Raw genomic sequence first — 24,490 nt, forward strand, 5'->3', positions numbered from 1 at the left:
CCTACAGAATGATAAATGTGACAACCTCACTCTGGGAACATAGTCATGATATCACAATAATATCCTCGTTTGAAAAAAGCAAACAAACTAAATCTGTTAAAACAAATGCATTTACAACATTTATTTAAATAGATTCATTAGTTAATGCTATTAATTAATATAAAAAAATATTATTTAATCATTCGTTAGTATTAATTTATAAACAAACCAAAGTTAATATACAATTTTTATTCATTCAATGAATCGCCACAGTGGAGTGAACCGCCAACTTATCCAGCAAATGTTATACACAGCGGATGCTCTTCCAGCTGCAACCTAGTACTGGGAAACACCCATGCACTTTCACATTTACACTCACTACGGCCAATTTAGCTTACCCAATTCACCCATAATGCATGTCTTTGGACTAAAGGAGAAACCAGAGCACCCGGAGGAAACATGCAAACTCCATACAGAAACGCTGACCCAGCTGGGGCTCGAACCAGTGACGTTTTTGCTGTAAGGCGACTGTGCTAACCACTGAGCCACCATGTCATAATATTTAATATATATGAAATGTATTAACTAGTAGTAGTGACATGAAGAAAAAAATATATTTTTGTTAACAAATGTACTTGCTTTGGTCTTACATTGGTTATTTTCTATCTAGATGAAATAATGGGAATTGTAAATGACACCATGGGTCACAAATTGGGCTGCACAATATATCGTTTCAGCATCGATATCACAAAGTGCGAATCTGCAATAGTCGCATCGCAGGATCTGCTATGTTGAGTAGTGATTTATAATTTCACGCTGGGGAAATCTACAGAAGATTCAAAATAAAGTTCGTTATGACATTAAAATAAATTAAATTTAGTGAATAACTAATCGAAAATAATAACAGCTCATGGAATGACATTAAAATAAAATAAAAAATAATAGCAAAAAAGCATTCAACAAAAATAGTTTCAACAAGTAATTTTATTAATTTCATTTCATTTTCTAAAACACACAAATAGCGGATAAATAAGTTAAGTTTATTTATAAACTAATTTCGAAAAGATCACGTGCTTATGATTGCTGGCGGCTGGATCCGTATTACCCAATTCACTACGCTCCAATCAGATGACTCCTAAACTACTATAAATACCCTGGGTTTCATTCCACTGCTATCTTCGTTTTGAAGAGTCCCCCCTTCCACCCCTACTCCTCCTTCTTAGATGGGTGACACCGTGGCCCAGTGCGTAGCACTGTTGCCTCACAGCAAGAATGTCTCTGGTTCCAGGCTTTACCAAACCAGCAGACATTTCTGTGTGCAGTTTGCACTTCTCCCAGTGCTCACGTGGGTTTCTGCTGGGTTCCCCGGTTTCCTCCCACCGCCTGAAAACATGCAATTAAGTTAATTGACTAATCCAAATTGGCACCATAGATATGCTTCTAGTACGTAGTTATCTTCAAGAGCAATCACTTACTGTTCATTGGTTACTACAGCAGGGGTGTTCTCGAGATCTACCTGAGCTCAAACTCCCCTCTCGCCTTGCAACGGGAGGGAGCCCTGGGCTCGAGGCTCTCTCCCAGGACAGCATACCAAACAAGCTTTTATAATTAATCATCAGCTTAATCAAGTGTGAATTCTTGAAATGACACTAAATATTGGGGGAAAGATTTTCATTTGCATGTGTTTTTAGGAAGATATGAAATCAATTTAAACCAAGACATTCTAAAGTTTATAGATTTAACAAAGATAAATTGTATTTATAATAATAATATTATATTATGTGCCTTTCCAGCCACAACCCAGCACTGGGAATCCCCATACACTCTCAGATTCATTCATTCAGGGGGGGTGCTGCCCTATCTCACCAACTCCTTCTAGCTAAAATAAACCTATCTACTACTTTAGTTGAATATAGTGTCATCCAACGTGTCTAATCTATTTAAAATATTTATTTGACAAAAGAAGTTTGATTATTTTTTGCACATGTGTGTGAGCATCAGAGTGCACATTATTATTATTCTTGACCCTTCCAAATATGGTTACAACCAACCATACATTAGAGTCAATTCCAAGGGTTTTAAATAAACCTGATATTTTTTTCACAAACCGAAACCACATACCGTCTATGTATATATTAGAAAACAATTTAATATACTCCACCAGTGCATTCTACGGCACCTTGACAAATAAAATGTTTTCCGCGTTCCTATAAGAACAACAGAAGTAACTGTTTTATCCTGGTTTGGATAAGTAAATGTGTGGGTATACGTGTGCGCACACTGAACAATGATTCATGCCTTATGATGAGACAGTAATTGTCAGATTGGGGAGATACAAGGAAAAGCTAACAAAAACATAATTGTCATGCTGCATTCATGGAAATGAAAGCCTCATCTGGTTGTGACGTTCATGTGTGTGTCCAAATGCACACAGACACACACTAACACAAATAAAAAAAGGTCTTTTGCCGTCACAGTGTCTCTTATTGCTTCATTTCACTCATGATAAGCCTCCCTGCTGGGTTCTGTGCATGTGTTTCATCTGCCTTGCGTAAATGTCACAGATTGTGTGTGTGTGTGTGTGTGAAATGTAGCCAATGGGGATGAACTGAGACGTTCAGCCTGCTGCGACTGCACTGCGAGCATCCAGATGTTTGAGAGACGAGGCCATCAGGTCAATGTATCAGCTGACTTGTGTGTTCATTTGTCGTGTGAGGTCTCTGTGGACGGTGTCGGGTCATGCACACTCTCTGCTGCATTATGCGCATGACAGGAACCATCCGGGCCTGTGTGAAGACCCAGAAGCCCTGGGTCAGGGTGACCCCATCAGGAGGGGGGTTAAATATTTATACCAGCTTTGACTGTGAAGATTCACTCTGCCCAAGGGAGAGGACCAGGAAAATGCTTTTCACATCACTGCTGCATCTCAGTGAAAAAGAAAACAGCATGAGAGGGAGGGAGAGAGAGAGAGAGAGAGAGAGAGAGAGAGAGAGAGATGAATTATAAAAAGTCACTTTATTACAAAAATCACTAGGATGCACATTGAAGTAGCCAAAAATCGAAATACAATTATACATCAACCAATCAATTCATTTTATCCAGAGAGTGTTAAAAACTAGATAATCTTCTATAACATGGGTGTCAAACTCAATTCCTGGAGGGCCGAAGCCCTGCACAGTTTAGTTTCAACCCTGCTCCAACACACTTACCTTTCAAACAAGCCCGAAGGACTCAATTAGTTTGATCAGGTGTATTTAATTAGGGTTGGAACTAAACTGTGCAGAGCTGCGGCCCTTTTGGACCTGAGTTTGACACCTGTGTTCTACAATTTTATAAATGTATAGATTTCTGCAGCATTTTAGCTTAAAGGTCAACAAAACATTTTGCAGATTTGTAAAAATAAACATCCACTATTACTGTAGATTTAATTCAATACTAAAAAATAAATAAATAAAACTTTGCTACCCAATATTTACCAGACACTTTTTCAATTTTTTCTTCCTGACATGTCCACAAATATGACATTTGACAATGTTTCTTCTCACATACTTAAAACCAAGCATAAAGAGATAAAGAGACAGAGATATGATGATGATCTCTCCACAGTAAATGTCATTTGCATGTGCGTGTGTGTTTGTTTGTGAGTGTGTGTGGAAAGAAACAGCGTTTTTTTTTTTTTATGTTAAATGTCTCATTTTAATATGACAATGATTTTATTAAGTAAATATTCTCTATGGCGCAATGTTTTTACTGCACTTTTTTATTAAAGTCATAGGACAACAGAGGCTATATCGAGTAAAGGCATGACCTCTTAATACACGACCTTGAAATTATAGAAACAACAACGGCTGTCAACTTTTTTACCACCCTTGCCTTCACAAATGTTTTCCATTTTTGGTTAATTTTTATGCATCAAACCAATTAGGGGTGCGTTTCCGAACACCATCATTACGCAACTAAGGTCGCAAGTTGTGTCGTTACAAGCATAGTTTGTTGATTTAGCATTTCCCAAGTCAATCGCTCCAACAACATTCTCAAACTGCGTCGCAAACTTCAATGTTTGCAGCTACACCTCTGGAGCTATAGTTAGATACATTGTTCCTGGCAGTGTTCTATTTCCAGTTATCCCCCCTATGCCCTATTCATTTAGAACATTCTTACATTCTAATCCACCAATCAGGTTGATTTGAGAAAAAGCACACCCATAGCGTACCTAAAATGCAAGGCTTTATGGGTTATTAATTTCATTGCAGTCGTGACACACCAACAAATCTGGCCCAGTTCAGGCCCAGTTATGGGTTATTAAATTGCCTGATCTCCATGTTTGGCCTTTGTCTGGAAGCCAGACTTGGTCCAGTCATGTACCATAATTCACTGCATGATGTTGGTCAAGCAACAGCTGGTTGTGTGGGCCAGAGCTGGGCCAGAGATATCTAGGTAATCAGATGAGTTGGCCAGTGCCAATAAGAGATTAATCTGTGTTTTAACCCTACACCTTATCACTACACTAACACTACCAACACTAACCACCAACACTAACCAACCCTTATCATAACCATTTTTTAAAGGAAAAATAAAACAACCTGAGACAGACTGAATACAGCAAGACCCTGACTCTGATCTGACAGCCTTTGAAAAAGTCTGAATTAAAAAGAAACAATTCCTGCAAGCTTATGCACCAGTGACAATATTCTCAATGACACTTACTTTAATCAATGATGACAAAGAGACCAATGCAAGGCAATGAGGAAAGAATTTAATTCCTGCAGTTAAAAAAGCAGCCATATTTCACCAAGAAATACACATGAAGGCTAAAACAAAACTGATAATGAGAGTAAAACAAGAAACAGCTGTGCAAAATAGTGTGTCCATAGCAAACAATGGGGTATGAGCATGCACACACCAGTGTCACACTGGTTTGAGCTCAGCAAGTTCAGTTCGTCATGACAGTTTACATAGATCAGTTACAAACCATTGCATACCATTAAATGTGCTCTGCACATTTTCTGTCTCCTTAACCAAACACAGCATGTTCAGATCATCATTAGCAGAGACTGAAAGACCAACACAATCTCACGGCAATTCGTAACTTTTTCATTTAGTGGCTAATTCGTATGAATTCGTACGATCTAATTCGTACAATTTAGTACGATTTGCTTATCCCCCAATGACGGTTGGGGTTAGAGGTGGGGTCAGGTGCCACGCCTCCTTTTTAAAATCGTACCATTTCGTACGACTGAACTCATACGAATTCGTACGAATTAGCCACTAAACTGGCAAAACGTAAAATACTTACGTTTTCTCGTTAGATCAGGCTGGAAAGACCTGTAATGGTTGTGACAGATAAAGGAGACATCCAAACCATGCAGTGTTAGTGGTCCTCCAGCAACGTGGTTAAGAAACACTTACATAGACTATATACATAACACTCACACAGTTTTCCTGTGTTGTCTTGCTGTGTTTTTGACCCCTTGTTTGTGTGTTTTGTTTTTCCACCTTCCTCAACCTCTTCACCTATTACCACATCTACTCTTTTGGATTACCTTGGTACTCCAAAGATACCGTGGCAGGTGAATAAACATTTGTTTCCAGGAATTTCAGATAATATACACCTGTCAGTGATTGCAAGGGTTTGATCTGCAGAGGTTCCCTGCTGAAAAACCAGCCTGGTCAACCAGCTAAAACCAGCCAACCAGCCTAGGCTGGTTTAAGCTGGATTTTTCAGCAGGGTTTGGTTTGGTAGTATCTAACAGCACAATTTAAATCCCGGCACCCCATGCAAAGTGCTTAATCACTGGAGAAACTATTAGGTGATTCTTGTTATTAGGTCACTGATGCATAATGTACAGTGTAATGGTTTCTCATGCTGTGGTTTTGCACACGCAGGCTATACATGCATGGCTTTAAAGCAATATACACACGTTTGTTCACAAGCAGCCGTCCACATTTAGACATTCGAGTGAACCACAGACACCAACTGCACAGTGCATACATGAGACACCTCTAAAAATACCCACAGCTCACATCCGCCACCACACACAGAGGCCTTGCATTCAGCACATGCAGTTCTGGTAATGAATAGTGGGAGGCTGTTTTTGTTGTTGAAGATGTTTATTTGGGTTGTAGACGATCGTTGAAAGATCTTAAAAACTAAATCACATGCAAAACTCTATTGCTCGCACACTATGTGAAATATGTAAGGGTTAACATGCAGTCAAATGATCATTATAAGTAAATAAACATAGGAGCCTTGTCACTCTAAAGGGGTTTAGTTTGTAATATAAACTAGCTTACTCTAGATTCATATACAGTATCACTTTATTTTGATGATCACTTTTTGTGGATTGTATGTTACATTGCAACTACATGAAAATTTCTCATTAGATTATTAGTAGACTGCAAGGTTGAGGTTAGGGTTAGTGTAAGTTGACATTTACTTGCAAAGTTTCTTATAGTCAGGAGACTGTCTGTTGGTGAAGCAGTAACAGCAGGTATTAAGTAGATCAACTACTATGTGAAGTTTATTTATGTGACAGGGTGCATGAGGTAAGTGATGGTGATTGACATCTGCAATGACCAATCAGTGCAGAGTACTCCCCTAATTATTGCTGAGGGCTGTAGCCTGTCATGAGGCATGTCCTGAATTCCACTTCCTGTGTGGGTGTGTGTGCGTGCCAGCAATGGCTTCCAGGTAAGGTGCAGTTAGCATAGCGGTTTGCTAATTGTTTAGTGGCTGCACTGTAAGAAAAAAAATCGTAAAAAAAAGGTCAAATGACTGGCAGCTACGGCTGCCAAACAAAAACCATAAAATTATGGTAAAATGTCTTTGTTGAAATAAAGTGCAAAAAATAATAAATCTACAGATATTTTCATTAAAATGTTTACAGAAAAACACTGTTATTTTACAGACTTTTCCTAGATTATTACGATCAAATCCGTTCAATAAAGGTATACACTAAGAGTTTTACAAAGAAACACTGTTATTATACAGACTTCTCCTAGATTATTATGATCAAACATCATCAATAAAGTGACCGCACTAAAAGTTCAAGAGAAAACAATGTTATTTAAAAGAATTTTCCCTAAATCATTACGATTAAACACCTTTAATAACATGCCAAGACATGCTCATGATCGTAATTTAACAGTTTTATTTTGGATCAAAATTTTTTGGAAAAAACAACAAACAAGATACAACTGATAAAAATTCTCACAACTTTAAAATTACAGTTGTTACATTTTATTGAATAGTGTTTATGTAAAATGTGTAGAGGTTTAAGTTATATGGAATGATTCAGTTACAGATCTTAAATGAAATGGAACTGTAACATGAAGAGGACACTGACAAATGAGTGCAGATCCAAAAGCAAGCAACAGTCAACACAGGGGCAAACAGATGTAACATTTTGCAGGGAATCCAGAGTCATGGTCAAATAACAGGCAAATGGTCAATCCCGGCAGCAAACAACATAAACAACTAACAAACAAAGCAAGGCAAAAGAAGAGAAACGCATCATGATGTTCACAGTAGCAGTATAACAAGACTAAGCAATTGGCGCATGCTTCTGTGCTGCTTTTAAAGTGCATGTAATCAGTTCATAACGATCCTCCGACTGTGTGTGTGCAATCAGCGGAATCTGAAACAGGTGTATGTGTCTTAGTGTGTTACTTTATTAAATGAATTTGATAGTAATAATCTAGGAAAAGTCTGTAAAATAACAGTGTTTCTCTGTAAACATTTTAATGAAAATATCTGTAGATTTATAATTTTTTTGCACTTTTTTTCAACAAAGAAATTTTACCTTAATTTTATGTTTTTTGATTGGCAGCCATAGCTGCCAGTCATTTGACCTTTTTTTTAACGATTTTTTATTTTTTTTTACAGAGCAAGTAATTACAATTTATTACTTTAATTTTACGTAATTTTAAATGTACTTAAAAACAGGAAAAAACACTGTGAATAATATGTCATTTTTTTGTAAAAAACAGACACATTGCTGTAATTTGTCATTAATTATATAGTACATAAAATAACAGTCAAGCCGTTAATTTACAGATAATGTTTGTAATTTTTATGAACTTTTGAATATAATTTAAAATAACAGAAAAAATACTGTATAAATTATACTGTAATTTCCCTGTATAAAAAACACAAATGTCAGTGATTTGTCTTTAATAATAAAGTACCTAAAATGAAAGTCAAATGGTTAATTTGGAGAGATTGGTTGTCATTTTACTAAGTTTTGAATATAATGTGAAATGACAAAAAATTACTGTAAAAAATTTAAGGATATTTTCTGTAAAATTATATATTTTTTTACAGTGTGGGGGTTAATGCTGACCCTGTGTTGCATTCCAGCCTGCCTGGTGTATGTGGTATTATTTTCTTTCTTTTTCTTGCTGGAGCTGGGGGCCCACGGGTGAAGGAACCTTTTTGGTGGTGGTGCTTCTTTGCCAGTGTGTGCTGTGGGACACTTCTGATTCATCAGGGTGTGTGACTGGAGTGTGTTGTGGTGTAAAAGTGTATGGTGTATAACTTTCATGGGTGATCACTCCTGTGGGTAGCCCCAGTCCTGTGAGTTAAAGCCTCTGTTTGGAAACATTGATTTGGAGAGTATGATATTGAGTATTTTCTGTGTGTGGGTTGAATGTTAACCCTTAATTTTAAGAGCTGACTGGTCATCAGGATCTATTTTAGTGTAAGCCTTTTTAAAAGAATTGTAAAAACTTGTTTTGTATTTTTATGTTTACTCATGTCTCCTGTCTGCTCCTTAAACTAAAAAGACACGAATCTGTGAGCACTTTTATATTTTTCCTGGGTTTGAATCCCAGGTGGCGTCCCCACTCCGCTACATTCATACACTAATTTCGAGAGGATCACGTGCTTATGATTGATCACGGCTGGTCTCCATTAATAACCTAAGTTCCATAACACAGTCATCTTCATTGTGAATAATCCCCCCTTCCTCCTCTACTCCTCATCCTGTCCTAGATGGGTGGCACGTTGGCCCAGTGGTTAGCACTGTTGTCCCACAGCAAGAACGTCACTTGTTCTAGTCCTTATCAAGCCAGCCGACATTTCTGTGTGGAGTTTATATGTTCTCCCCATGCTCATGTGTGTTTCCTCCCACTGTTCAAAAACATGCAACTTAAGATAATTGACTAATTCAAATTGGCACCATAGATATGCTCCTAGTAAATAGTCTACAAACAGGAGGGACCCCTGAGCTCGAGGATCTTATAAGCTCAGGGCTCTCTCCCAGGACAGCATGCCAAACAAGCTTTATAATCAATCATCAGCTAAGTGTGAACTCTTGAATACTCTAATGAGGTACTAATTCTCTAATTGGTTGTTGTGGAATTGTAATATAACATATTCACCTAAAGCTGCGGTCACACTTGACTTTTCTCCCCATAGACTTCCATTCATGCGTACGCGAATGCGTCAGACCATGCTTGGTGAACTCTGACCTGTGAAATCACATCACTTGTCTGTGTGAGACCAATCGAGGTTTAAAACATGACCTTTCTTGACAGAAATATAAAACATTGAGCAATTGCTTGCTTTTTTTAATGTCTAATAATCTTGTTTAATCCCGCCCCTTTTCGCAGCGCCATAAGACAGAATTTTGCACACACAAACTCTAGTGTGATCACAGCTTAAATGTGGAAAAGGAACTATCAAAATAAAGTTATATCTAATGGGCTTTTTTAAGCTGCGTATATATGACTAAATATCAGACAAACAAGCATATGGATAGACATGGAACACATTTTGTATTTTTCTTTTTTCTCATTTGTATACTAATACACATAAATCAAGTTTTAAAATAATTTTATATCCAGAATGCTCTCCAATGAAGAGCCAAGAGCATCAGTTTGATCAATTTCTATAAGTACCCATATTGGTTTATGAAAACATAAAAAAGCTTAGCAATAGAAAGCTCAAATGAAATAATAGGACATGCATATATGAATTATTGTCATTAAACTCTTGATGGTTTGGGCTTTAAGAAACCCTCTACCTGTACAACTTGTTACTGCAGTAGGAGGTGCAACACAGATTTTTACTTAAATCTGTAACAATAGCCACTTATTCCTAGATATAACCCACGGATGCCCAAACTTTGTCCTAGAGCACAGGTGTCAAACTCTGTTCCAAAAGGGCCGCAGCTCTGCACAGTTTAGTTCCAACCCTAATTAAACACATCTGATCAAACTAATTGAGTCCTTCAGGCTTGTTTGAAACCTACAGGTAAGTGTGTTGGAGCAGGGTTGGAACTAAACTGTACAGGACTTCGGCCCTCCAGGAATTGAGTTTGACACCCCTGTCCTAGAGGGCTGGTATCTGGCAGAGTTTAACTTGCTTTTAACACATCTGCCAGGAAGTTTCTAGTATATCTAGTAAGAGCTTGATTAGCATGTTCAGGTGTGTTTGATTAGGGTTGGGGCTAAACATTCCCAGGACACCAGCCATTAAATTAAACCAGGGGTCATCAATCTCTATCCTGGAGGGCCCATGATCCTGCAGGGTTTAGCTCCAACTTGCCTCAACACACCTGCCTGGGTTTTTCAAATATACTTAGTAAGACCTTGATTAGCTTGTTCAGGTGTGTTTGATTAGGGTTGGAGCTAAAATCTGCAGGACACCGGCCCTCCAGGAACAAGTTTGGTGACCACTGAATTAAACTATACAACAAACCTATGAACATTGAGAAACTAAACACACTGAATCTATGGTTAATTTCATAAAAAATAAAAAATCGACCAAAAATATGTATGCCTCACTTGCATTCTGATCAGGCTATATAACTTCACTTCTAGTTGTTTATTTGGTATCAGAAGTGGCTTATATGAAAGGCAAAGGCCTCTAGATTACACTTATTTTACCAAATCCAATATGATCATGCCTTGATTTTTAATTATTAAATTAGGACAGTAAGATCTGATTTTGCTTAGACAAGAGTCTTGTCACTTAACAGAAATAATGTACAGCATAGAATAAAAAGTCATGGTGCAGTGGAAAAAGAGTTAATATTGTGTGTATGACTCCCATGAGCTTGGAGGACTGCATCCATACATCTCTGCAATAACTCAAATAACGTATTAATGAAGTCATCTGGAATGGCAAAGAAACATTCATGCAGGACTTCCAGAGTTCATCAAATTTTTTTGGATTCATTTCAATGCCTCCCACTTCATCTTTACCCAAACATGCTCAATCATGTTCATGTCTGGTGACTGTGCTGGCCAACCTGGAGCACCTTGACCATCTTTGCTTTCAGGAACTTTGATGTGAAGCTGAAGTATGAGAAGGAGCGCTATCTTGCTGAAGAATTCGCCCTCTCCTGTGGTTTGTAATGTAATGTGCAGCACAAATGTCTTGATACCTCAGGCTGTGGAAGTTGTCATCCACTCTGCAGATCTCTCGCACGCCCCCATACTGAATGTAACCCCAAACCATGATTTTTTTCTTCACCAAACTGATTTCTGTAAGAATCTTGGGTCCATGTGGGTTGTCTTTTCAGTATTTGTGATGATCGGAATGCAGTTCAACAAATGATTCATCAGAAAAATTGACCTTTTTTAAAGTCAAGTTATTATTTGTTGCTCATACACCTGAGATTGATGACAAGACTTTTGTCAGGTAATATATACAACAAATTTTGCAATTGCAGCTGTAGCGTAGTGGTTGCATGCTTCATTACAAAGCAGAATAGAAAGATCTATTTATTCATTTATTTTCTTTCGGCTTAAGGCTGATGTTTACTTCTGCGTCCATTGCACGCGTATGCTACAGCTAAGCCTACGCGTTGATGCATAGCCCTACGCCGTGCCCGTCGGTGTCGCTGACGTGCACCTCTCAAAAAATGTAACTACACGTCGCAATGACGCGTAGCGCAAGCTCTGTGATTGGTCAGCTTGGTAGCGCTGATGAGTCTGGGCGGCACCGAGAGCCACGTGAGTGGTGCGAGCCCGATGGAGCGATTGTTTATAAGTGTGGAGTCCTGTGAAGGAGCTCTGGATGGAAAGTTTTGTTTTGTGTTTAGCTCATAGTTAAAGTTGTTGCACGTCCGCCGGTTCCTGCTTCAAAATGAGCAAGTTTGAGCCACTTATACATCCAGGAAGCGTTCAGAAAGAGCAAAACACCAGCGAAGAAACTCGACACAGAGACACATTAACACCTCACTGCCAACTAGCGTTTTGGAAGTGTTAATGCAGACCAACAGAGACAGCACGCAGAAGTATAAATGCTTAGCTATGCGCATTGCATGCGCCGTGGGATACTTCTGTCACTTGACGCAGAAGTATAAACCAGGCTTTAGCCCCTTATCTGCCAGAGGTCGCTACAGTGGAATAAACTGCCAACTATTCTAGTTTATCATTTACGCAGCGGATGAGAATAGAAAGATTTCAATGAAATTTTATCAATAAACAAATTGTCCCATTTTTCACATGTTTCTTGTCTTAATGATTGTGTTAATTGTGAGTGTAATGGGGCGGCATGGCCGTCTTTTGCCTAGAGGGGCTGTCAGTGAATTCTAATAGACATCTAACGATAGTCCAAAAACAGACCAGTCAGTAAATTGACAGATTAGACAGACTTCACAAGCGTACTCATTAATTCCTGTCTATTGGATGACTAGTCTGTTTTTGGACAATTGTTAGACGTCTTCCTTTACAGATTTTGACTGACTTTTGAAATGTGTATATTCCTCGGTTTGAGACATCATTTACTTAAAAAAAGATTTACTCTTTGACGTCAAGTAGGTTTTTTTCCTCCTTTTTTGTGAAATTTTCATAAGCCTACTGTGCACAATAATAGTTTGCATGTAGTTTTTCTTTCCAGTTCTTTTCCTCAGAGAAAAAAACAACATCTGTGACCCACCGTTTGAGAAGTACTTTGATAGATTACCTCAAAGTTTCCTTTTCCTGTTTCTCTTTCTCATTTCTTTTTTACTTGAGCTCTGTCTTTTGTTACTCAAGCGGTGTGCTGACGTATTTCCTCCTCTATGATGCAGTCTCAACGAACATCTGTGAGATTGTGTGTGTTTCTTTAATATTATTTTCAGTAAGAGGATGGAGTGTGCGCTCATATCTCTGAGAGCACTTTTGCATTTGGAGACTGGGAGGAAAAGGAATTAAAGAGTGGGAGGAATAGCATTTCTTTGCAGTCTGCAATATGGAAAGTCTCCTTGTCCTGCAGGTGCATTGTAGAGATAAGAGGAAGAAAAGGAGGAAGAGAGAGAGAAAGAGGGGAAAACCGCATGTGTGCAACACATGTAGTATCCAACTGAAAGGTTGCAAAGGAGAAAATAATACACAACCCTTCCTGAATATAAAGGAAAGAAAGATGATTCCCCCTGTGCAAGAATGAAAGAGCGGAAATTCCTTGGTGAATGTAACGGTATGTTCTCGATCGTGCTTTTAAATCCAGAAAACAGCTTGATTCCGCTGGCGTCTCATGCGTGGCACAGCACTTATTCATACCCTAAAATGAGACTAAAGCTCTTCTAAAGTATGTTTTTTCATGTCTCGTCCAACTCGGAGGACAGGTTACATCACGACTCTGCCCTCACAGCTCACTGACTCACATTGCAGTTTAGGGAATTTAAAGGTCACCTGATGTGCTTAGAAACACTCAGCTTTATTCGGTGTGTTCACGTCACACGTTCACGTCATTTCCACTTAAACAGGAAGTCACAGCAGGGCATATAAGCTGTGTCCAAAATCACCTACTACTCAGTAGGTACTGCATTTGAATATACTACTTGACTATTAGAAAAGTACATTCTATACAGTATAAATCTGAGCACCCAGATAGCATACAAATGTAAGCAGTTATGCGGCACTGGTGATATCCCTTCGGTCCAGACAAAATGAATATAAGCCTGAAGTGGCCCACCTGTACAATGGTAAAGGGGGGCCAAAGATTCAAATTTATATATGGGCCATTTAAGGCAAAGATTAGGCAGTTACTGCAAAATGTAATCTGAATGTGAGCCTAATCTGGCCCATGTGGAAATTGATATATTTGGCCCAAATGCCAGAGGACAAATGTGGGCCACAGTTGGCAAAATATTGGCATAGTCATTTAAGAGTAATCTGGGTCTAAACCTAAAGTGGCTCACACGTGCAGGTGCAAATGTGGCCCAGTAATCTTAAGACATATGTGGGCCACTTTTGGCGAATATTTGGCACAGTAAGCTCTGGTTAATGTGGCTGTGAGCCTAAAGCGGCCCAGAGGAGACATGGCAAATGTGGCCCAGTTATCTTAAAATTAATGTGGACCACAAAGACTAAAGTCACCATCATGGAGTTTGCTTTAGCTGGGCTCATAGCCCTGAAACTCTTAATATAATTTTTTTTGGGCTGCTGTAACTTTTAAGAACTTTGCTTGAAAAGTTCGTTCATTACAGCAAACAAAATGAAGTGAGGCACAACCTGTGATGAAATAATAAAATTCACTGATGTTTACCAATGTTTAATCCATTATTAGAAGTAATAGGCTGGATCTGGGCCAGAATAAAAGCAAACCGTGGCCCAGAATAGGGTGATTTGGCTTATTTGTGGCCCAGATCTGACAAACAGAAGCGGACCGCCCTAGAGCCATCATTCCACTCAGTATGTGTTCCAGATGTAAGTGTCTGGTGGTGGGACGGATCTGGGCCAGAATAAAAGCAAACTGTGGCCCAGAATAGGGTCAGTTCTGGTTTATTTGATTGAATTCTGGCTTATATGTGATATTGCTATGGCTTAATTGTGGCCCTGATCTGACAAACAGGAGCGGACCGCCCAAGCGGCATCATATCATGCGGTATGTGGGATGGATGTAAGTGTCTGGTGTGGGCCGGATTTGAGCCACATGAATTTTGCTAGCTGGGTAGTATGAATTGAACTTGGAAATACTGCATCCGTCATTTTGTCATGATCACATGACATACTCGGGTCAGTTGCGTTGCTTTACTTTAATTCTCTCCTAAAGCATTATGGAACAGCATCTATTGGATGTGCACTTCAGAATTTCGCCAGAATAGTAGGTCATCCATTCTGAATTCTGACATACTACTCGGCTCAGTAAGAAAATACAACGAAGACGTAGAAGATCTCAATGAAGATGTTTAAATTCAGCATAGCAGACTCAAAGTACACCACAGTGCCTTGGGTTCAGCTGGAGTCAGAAGGAACTCTGAACATTCTTAAACCTTTTATATCATTTTAGTGTATCTTAGGCCCCATTTAAACGGATACATTTTAGTTTTAAAACGGCATTTTAGAATGAAAATGATCCAATCCACGCTGGCGTTTCACCTAGCATTTTTAAACAGCTCTTCATCCACACTACATCGCTGAAAACGCACATCACATGACCACACACACTCTGCTATGCACTGCAGTGTATGCGCACATCTGAGCTCCAGGCAGTCAGCTGGTGCTTTGAGCACAGAATCCCAGGTGAGAGCTGTGCACATCAGACATCATTAAGAATCTACTGCTGGATCTAATCTCACTATATTTGTTAAATGTGATATTTAATTCATCTTGTTGTCTATATCTTACGACACATTCCCCGACTTTGGTCTTTTGAATCTATTACTTGTTCTCAGGTAAGGTGTTTTGGCTGAGCGCAAAGATAAGGTAATATATTTATTTATGTAACCACGTACACTAAATCTGCCCTTTTGACTGACTGCTTGTCTTTATTTCTGTAGCGGATGTTGAGTATTTGTGTACGCCCACTACCAACTAGAGGTTGTTAAGAAGCGTATAAAAGGCCATCCGAGAATAGGGGAAATTGCGTCATCTTTCAGCTGACTCTCTGTGGTGGGGTGTGTTGCTACCATGCGTCTGGTTTGTAGCAGCTGTTTAATAGCATAGAGTGGTACGGTCCGGTCGGGTAGACTTTTATGGCTGTTTCCACTGTCAAAAGGCATACCGAACCGTACCGTACCACTTCTTTGACACCCTTTCAAAAGGGTACCAAACACAAGAAAGGGTACCAAAAGGTGAAGCTACATACGCAGCTGAATGCTGACTGCTTACAGAGATATATCACGAGCTCATGCGGAGCTAGCCAGAATGAAAACAAAGGAATCGTCATGTTTTAAATACACAGCCGAGACATTACACCATAATACTATATGCATAAAATAACGAGCCATGGATGACCCAAGCTCAAACAAACCTTGTCGTTGTATTGATGTAAATGCACAAATACAAGAATAACAAAATCTGCCATGTCCTGTTGCTGTTTTTTACGAGGTCATCTAAAAGTGCGAGCGGTTTTTGCTTTCTTTCAGGAAGCTCGCGATTGCATCTATATTTGATATAACGAACTTCTTGAGCTGATGATAATAACATGTGCGTGATTATTGAAGTGTCTCCGTCATCTGATCCTTTTAGAAAGAAAAGGACAAACGCAAGAATGAAGTGCAAACAAAGGAGAAGCCCGACAAAACACAGGAGCAAATTGTTTCAGTAACCTGAATCATGAACAAACTGTTCATCATCGCCTTTTGGACAATTATGAACTCGGAATGACAGAATTACTCTCTTACAGAGGCTACATGTGCTGCTGAAGATTATAGACACAGATGGGAGGTTTGCGCTGACTGTGGGCTATGTTGCCTTGCACTTAAATAAGGACTAAATGTATGCTGTGTGTAGTTTTTCTGTAAGTAACATATCGAAGACTGTAAGGGTCTGTATGTGTTCATTGATATTTTATTTATTTATTTATTGTGTTCATTGATCTGCTGTTATAATCAAATTATGTTCATAGGAAAGTTAGTAATATGATATGTGAACGACCTGTACAGCTTTACTGTAGACAATTATTCGAGCGAAAATGAAGTCGACTGAAACTTATTGTCATACACCACACCCACCAAAAGGGTACCCTTGGTAGCGGAGATGCTTTGCTTGGCTTTAAATGTTCCATTTGTGGTGCTTTTTCCTGCTCTAATTTTCCAGTCTTATGCTTAATTTAACTTTCAATGTATACTATTTGGGATTAGCTGGGGACTGTCACCTCCATGCCCACTGGTGGCTGGTAGATGCTCTCTCAGGTAGTTTTTTTTTTTTTTTTCGATGTGTCTGTGAGCCCATCTGATATTTATTAGGGACCGACCTTCTTCTTCTTCTTCTTCTTCTTCTTCTTCTTCTTCTTATTCTCCTCCAGAATGAATTGCAATTTTGAGGGTCTAAACATGCCCAAAAACTCACAAAAATGTATGTGTGTTATGGGTTTCAGAAGAGGGTGTGGCACAATGAGTCTGCAATTCCACCTATGCACTTTTGATGGATTGGCCCCCGAGCTACAATTTACACACACATAACACAATTGGCACACACGTCAAACATGCCAATACTTACAAAAAAGTCTCCTGGACCTAAATCTCAAACCCAGCAGGAAGTCGGCAACACGTTTACATGCCAATATCCAGTTACAGTTATAGCGCCACCTGCTAGGAACAGGAAATGACATGATTTACAGTGTAACAAACTCCTCCCACAAATTTTATCGTCTCAGCAACAAATTTGGGTGGTGTTATCTGAAAGCTCTAGTGATGATATATTGTGAAGATCTAGGCTGCGTCCGAAACTGCATACTTCCATACTATATAGTACGCTAAAATCAGTATGCGAGCCAAGTAGTATGTCCGAATTCATAGAATTCGAAAATCAGTAGGCTAGAAGTACCCGGATGACTTACTACTTCCGGCGAGATTCTGAAGTGCGCATGCTATGCACGCTGCGCTATCCCATAATGCCCCATGAGAGAAATCATGAATGGAAGTGAGGTGACGCAACTGACGCAGGTAGGCCACGTGACCATGACAAAATGGCGGATGTAGTACGTCCGAATTCCATTCATACTTTTCACATTCATACTGTATAGAGCGTGCTTTTTTAACGGCCGAGTAGTACGTTTAAATTCAAATGCAGTATCTACTGAGTATTAGGTGGTTTCGGACGCAGCCATAGAGTTTTAGCTGAGGGGCGTGTCCAAGGCGACCTGACAAACCACAGTGTTTCACCACGAAACAGGAAGTACTTATAACTCAATCACATAATGTCCGATCTGCCTGAAACTTCACATGGATGATAAAAGTCCTCTCCGGAAGACATCTACAAGCCAATATAGAGTCACAGTCATAGCGCCACCTGCTGACAGAAGGTAGATTGGCTTATAACTCAACCGCACAATGTCTGACCTGCCTGAAACATTTTCGATAAGATTCCTCTCCTGAAGACATCTACATGCCAATATTGAGTCACGGTCATAGCGCCACCTGCTGACAGAAGGAAGTTTGGCTTATAACTCATCCAAACAATGTCTGACCTGCCTGAAAATACACGTTCAATAAGATTCCTCTCCTTAAGGCATCTACCTGCCAACATTGAGTCATAGTCATAGCGCCACCTGCTGACAGACAGAAGTTTGGCATAAATCTGCAATTTTCTCAGATTTGTTTTAATATATCAGCACAAATTATTTTTGTTTGCTGTTCTCTGTCATCTTGAGGCCACCGGGCGGCCCAGGTAATGCACTGGGTGTCGTAGTTGAGCTTTAATAGCAATAGTTTCAGTGGTGAGTTGACTCTAGTGAGCCAGTTATTGTATTGGTCTTTCTACCAACAAAAAGCCTTAGTCCCCCAGTCTCCCCAAGCCCCCCACCCCCCATAATATATATATACAGTAAGTTTATTGAACGTTATTTGAACCCTGATAAATAAGGGACTAAGCCAAAGGAAAATTAATGAATGAATGGTGGAGGCCATTAAACAGCAGTCGTTTTGGATGCTCTCCATTTAAACAGTATTGTTCAAGATTAATGCTAGTTTATGTATGATCCAGCTTGCTTTTCCTCAAATGACACAGAATGTTTACTCAGAGCTGTATTTGCAACTTTATACTCCCATATATACTCTTAGGAACAACTCCACCTCACTTTTAGTCCATTTAAAATCTTTGGTGCTTTTACTTGACAATTTGTTGTAACATTTCTCTGAGTTAAAAAGTAAATAAAACATCATAACTATAGACCGGTGTAGACAGCGGACAGTTTGTTTAGCACAGAAGAAGACAAGTTTACTTGGTGTCACTAATGTTGTAATACTCTTCCTTTTCAAATAAGTCTTTTGCTGAAGTTTGTAATTGATAAATTGGAAATATTTTGGAAACTAGACATAAAATAGACACTACCCAACACCATTATACAGTATAGAAGAACCAGGATAAAAATTAAACTACTTTGACTGTGCTCATCTGACAATATGAGAAAATAATAAAAAAGAGACAATCCTATAGAGCAGGGATTAAGTATGAATATATCATGAGGTAATTTTCAATTTTGAATGAACTATTACTTTAAAGAGGCTTGTTCTTTGTCTCTTTGTAGATCTTGGATCTCTTCCAAAACCTAATGATCTGCTTACGCAAGCAGCATTTTAAGACATCAAATAAACCCATTCCTGACTGAAGACTGCTCCAGATGCTAGTTCACAATCGGTTGGGCGGCATGTAAAGAGTGAGTGTAGAAAAGTGTTTTTGAAGCTGTATATATATATATATATATATATATATATATATATATATATATATATATATATATATATATATATATATATATATATATATATCACTATACTGTTAAATATTGCCACTATGACATGAAAATATAACTTAAACTACACTGAAAGAAATGGTTCATTGCGTTTATGTAAGCTGAATTTAAAAAACAAAATTAAGTCGAACATACTATATTCTATTACAACTATATTCAATTTGTTCATTGAAATCCAGCCTGTATTGTTTGCAACCACTTACTTCCAGGGCTGTTTATATCGAAGCTGATATTTAGCCGCGTCATGTTTGTGCTTTGTAACATCTAATTTTTACGAGGTGGGTCGATTGCCCAACGCTCCTCTCCCAATTTGCAGGACCAGGACATACAAATATACGTACACTACGGACAATTTAGCTTACCCATGCTGGGGTGGGGGTAATGAGGGAACCGGAGCACCCGGAGAACATACAAACTCCACACAGAAATGCCAACTGGCCCAGCATGGACTCGAACCTTCTTGGTGTGAGGTGACAGCGCTACCCACTGTGCCATTGTGCCACCCATGTTTATGACCACTTACCTTAAAAAATGTAGTAAATAATAATAATAATAATAATAATAATAATAATAATAATAATTATTATTATTATTATTATTAGGTAGGATTTTTTCCCTTTTCTTAATAAATAGCCTACTATAAATTACAACCATTAACCTAACGATTTATATGATTTATATATGAGATTAAAACATGTGTTAGCTAAGTAGTTTTATGTTTTAGAATAGAATATGAAATATTCCCAATAATATTTGCAAAACAAATAGGCCCTATATGTGGCCTTCATATATTTCAATTAATATGGAAAGCGAGTGCATGTTTTTACTTAACCTAATATTGGATTTTTTTTTAAATGCGTGTGCGTGTAAAACAATATCATTGGCACAAAAAAGTTATGGGATTTTTCTCTAAACAAATTGTTACTCCACCCCGTTTAGAGCATCTTTATAAACATTTTATGTTATAACTAATGTGATTGAAATGATGGATCGGCGACAAAGCAACTACGGTTTTGGGAAAAAACTACGGTTTGGGAAAAAACTACGGTTTTGGGAAAAAAAACCCTTGTCGCTACATCGTTATTTTCCCAAACGATGCATCGTACTATAATAGTTCAGCCACGAGTTATGTCGCTGTTTGGAAAATGCACCCTAGAAGTGCAAACAACACAAGTAAAATATGAGTTAAAGTGTATTTTATTTTAGAAAATTTAGATGAAATCTGAGAGCTCCCTTATCCTTCATACAGCAATGGTCCTGAGATGTTCAGAAAACAAAAAACATAGTCAAAACATTTTATGTCTTGTGCACCAACACACTGTAAAAACAACTTTGTTCACCTTTATCTAATGCGCCAAGTCAGGGTGTGCAAAATATTGTGTCTCAAGCTGTCAAATTGATGTCAGCGTAGAAGAACCGACACTCCAAACACGGAAGCAAATGTTCAGACTTTGATTAAAGGTTACTAAAACAAACTTTTTTTTCAGTGAATTAACTTGCATGGACTCATTGTTCACCTAAAGAATAACATTGTGTGCAATAGCAAAATAAACATTGTACATGTGGATACCACATAAGCTTAAGACATGCTTCCTTTAACCCTTGAGTGGTGTTCGTATTTTGGTTACTCAGCCAGTGTTCATGGGTCTGGTAGACCCGCTAGAGTTTTGGCTTTCCTAATTAGCACTATTAAACAATTTTATGTTAAATTACTCAACAAATGTTTACTTAATCCCAATTACAAGCCATATGAAGAAAAAACATGGTTAATTTTTCCTTTTTACCTTTGTTAGATCATATTGATGAATTAATTAATAGTAAAATTAATCGTTTTTTATTTATTTATTTATTTATTTATTTATGTTATAAAAAAAATAAAACCCACAGATGTGTTATTCGTATTTTTCCCACCATGGTTATGGACATCATCATCAGAAGCTCCTCTCTCTTCCACAATCAATTGCAAGGCCCTCACAGCAGATAATCTTTTGGACATCTTGATCAGTTGTGATAAGGAACCACACTGGCAAAGTCTTATTTATAGTACTATAACCCTTATTCGCAGATGGGACAGGGTATGAGAAAATAAAGCTTGGTTCCTGCAAGAGAGAGGGTAAAATGTGCGGGAATATAAGAGCAGACAGTGTTGATAATTGAATTTTCAACAATGTTGCAACTTTGTGCGGGAGCAGGAGGAGAAGAAAACAGCAGCACCAGAAAGGAGGAAGACAGAGGGTGCTTTCACACCTGCACTTTTGTTTCGAAACGTGTCTCGATTGCCCAGTTAGCGCGGTTCGTTTGGCATATGTGAACAGGGTAATCGCGTGAACAAAGTAATCGCTCCGTGATCGCTTGAATGAGGTGGTCTCCGCTCGATTGAAACGAACCCAGGAGCGGTTTGATTGCAGTGAGAAATGGATCCGATCCGAGCACGGTTATATCACAGTGTTTTATGGATATATAATAGGCTTACGGCTATATGAAGAGAGAATTATGAGTATGGCGGGAAGATTTTCGAGTCTCCGGATGCCCGCAAACGTGTGATGATCTCCCGGTAATCTCGCGTCTCCCTCCCGGTCCTCAAATAGGCTACGTCGCGCACCCTCACCCCTCCCCACCGCGTCTCTCCTCAGACACATCGCGTGCACGCACCCTGTCAATCACCACTAAACCACCACCTCTCCTGACAGCTTTAGCGGGACGCTGCAAAATAAACCCTGACACTCTGACCAATGTGAGGAGAGTTTACTCGCACGTGACTTGTTTTAGCTCTTTTGGTCCGATTAGAAACTTTGCAATGTGAAAGCGAACCGCTCCAAGAGCTAAGAGCAACGATGTAACAATTGTAATCTCTGTTTCGGAACAACTGAATCGATTCAGAGGTTTGAAAGCACCCAGAGTGTAGGAACACTGGACCTACACTTTTAAGACTTTTTTTAGACCTGGGTCAAGTGGACCCAAACACCTTGTATGTAATGTAAATGTGTTGGGGGAGGTACATTATGCGGTCATTGAAAATTTGTTAGAATGTATGTTCTTCACAGAAGATAAACCAAAGCCAATGAATTTCTGGTCTAAAAAAAAATTCATTTATATTCATTTAATTTTTCTTTTGAAAAAAAAAAAAAAAAAAAAAAAAAACGGGTCTTACAGACCCGAATACTATGCAAGGGTTAATGTTATTGTTACCACCAAACTGATAAATTGTAGTAAATCACTTGGTATAATTTATTTTAAAACTTGTATAACTTTTGATGTGTTTACACATTGCTAAATCTTCACTATTGGTTTGGTTTCCACAAACTGCTAGTAAACCTTGCTCCAAGCATGCAAACTTGCCCAGATGGAGCTCTAGAAAAAAAATAGGATTACTTGAATAAATAGTATTACTTGCACTCAAAAAGATGACCTTTACTATTTGTTCAAACTTCTTATTCAATATACAATGAGACAACACAATTCTTGAGTTTTGTAAAACAACTTAATTGTTTTATGTGGAATTTACTTAAATTTGTAAACACCAATAAGTTAACTTAATTTACTGTCCTAACACAAACCAAATGTATTGAACCCAGCATTTTTTACAGTGTGATCTCTGATGGTTCTTGGGGATATAGGCAAAAAGCACTGTGATCGATAGATGTCTGAAATAAATCAGAAATGTCTGCATCAGAAAAATGTGGTTAAATAAATCATTTGTTGTTAGAAATCCCTGCACTGGGATACAGTGAGGTTGTTGACTAGTTCTTGGAAGGCTTCGTCATTAATCTGCAGACTAACATGCTCGTCTGTGTCGTGCGTTCGTTGAGTTCTTGGGGCTACAGGATCCGAGTCCTGTCACTTTTCATTTCTGCAGACATGTGAAACGCGTCCCTTCAGAGATGAATCATGCCTGTTTGTTGAGCTTTAGACTCAGATCTATATTAACGCACAGTCTTCTTGACTCACTGCCTGCGCAAACATCTAGAAACATCTTTAAATTGTGAGTTTCGCTAGAAGTAAAGGTCAACAAAAGTGCAAAGACTTCCCTCTGCTGAAGGTTTGACCTGGCTTTCGTGAACTGTCTTTGTCAACAGTGACTTCCACAAAAATTCCACTTTTAATTGCTGCCAGTTGTTTCCCCACAGCAGTCATTAACACAGACAAAGTTACTGTAATTTACCCTGGGTTAACAGTTAATCCTGGGTTTTTGTATATTGTCAAATGAAGCACGTTTTCTTCCCTCTAATTGATGCGCTTTGTTATACTTTCCACCTCCTATGCTGATATATACAAGATGTAATGTTTTTGTCCTTGTCCAAAACAGCACATGATTGAACAGCTAATGATACCTGGCTGCATCCTACTCTCTATTTGCACAATGTGAGTATTTTACACACCTGCATTTCTGAGATACGTTAGTCATGTTAAATGCACTTGGTTTAGTTTACTTAATTATTTTTGGTGAGTAAAATGGGACTTTTTGGCCTTTCATTTACATGAAAATTGTGTTTTGGTGGCCTAAAAAAAGAAGAAGACTGAAGGAGCACTGAATGTGCGCAGGTGTATTTCTTCAAAAAATGCCTGTGGCATGCATAATGCATTTGTAGTCATTCTTGTGTGAAGGGGAATGTTTTGACAATGCTTTTGCTGTATGCAAAGACAATTTAAAAAATGAAAAACATTTTTAAAATGCAAAGAAATTTTAATATTATCATTTTTTTTCAATATTTCATTTGTTTGGTAATGTAGCAAAATCCCATTAACCCTGCTGGGGTTGTTTGAACCTGAAATTAAATTAAATTAAATTAAATTAAATTAAATTAAATTAAATTAAATTAAATTAAATTAAATTAAATTAACACAAGGTCACAATTTATCCCTAATAAATACAGGTCAAAC

General features: G+C 38.4%; 1 long non-coding RNA gene across 1 annotated transcript in view; it reads right to left on the minus strand.

The window, feature by feature from the left end:
• Positions 1–952: 952 nt before the first annotated feature.
• Positions 953–24,490, minus strand: part of LOC137496419 (uncharacterized) — a 25,211-nt gene continuing 1,673 nt past the window's right edge. The window contains exon 3 of the long non-coding RNA XR_011016739.2: positions 953–2,898. This is a non-coding gene — a long non-coding RNA (uncharacterized lncRNA). The remainder of the gene's footprint in view (positions 2,899–24,490) is intronic.

The sequence above is a fragment of the Danio rerio genome, chromosome 9 (genome assembly GCF_049306965.1).
Source record: "Danio rerio strain Tuebingen ecotype United States chromosome 9, GRCz12tu, whole genome shotgun sequence".
Classification (NCBI taxonomy): Eukaryota; Metazoa; Chordata; class Actinopteri; order Cypriniformes; family Danionidae; genus Danio; species Danio rerio.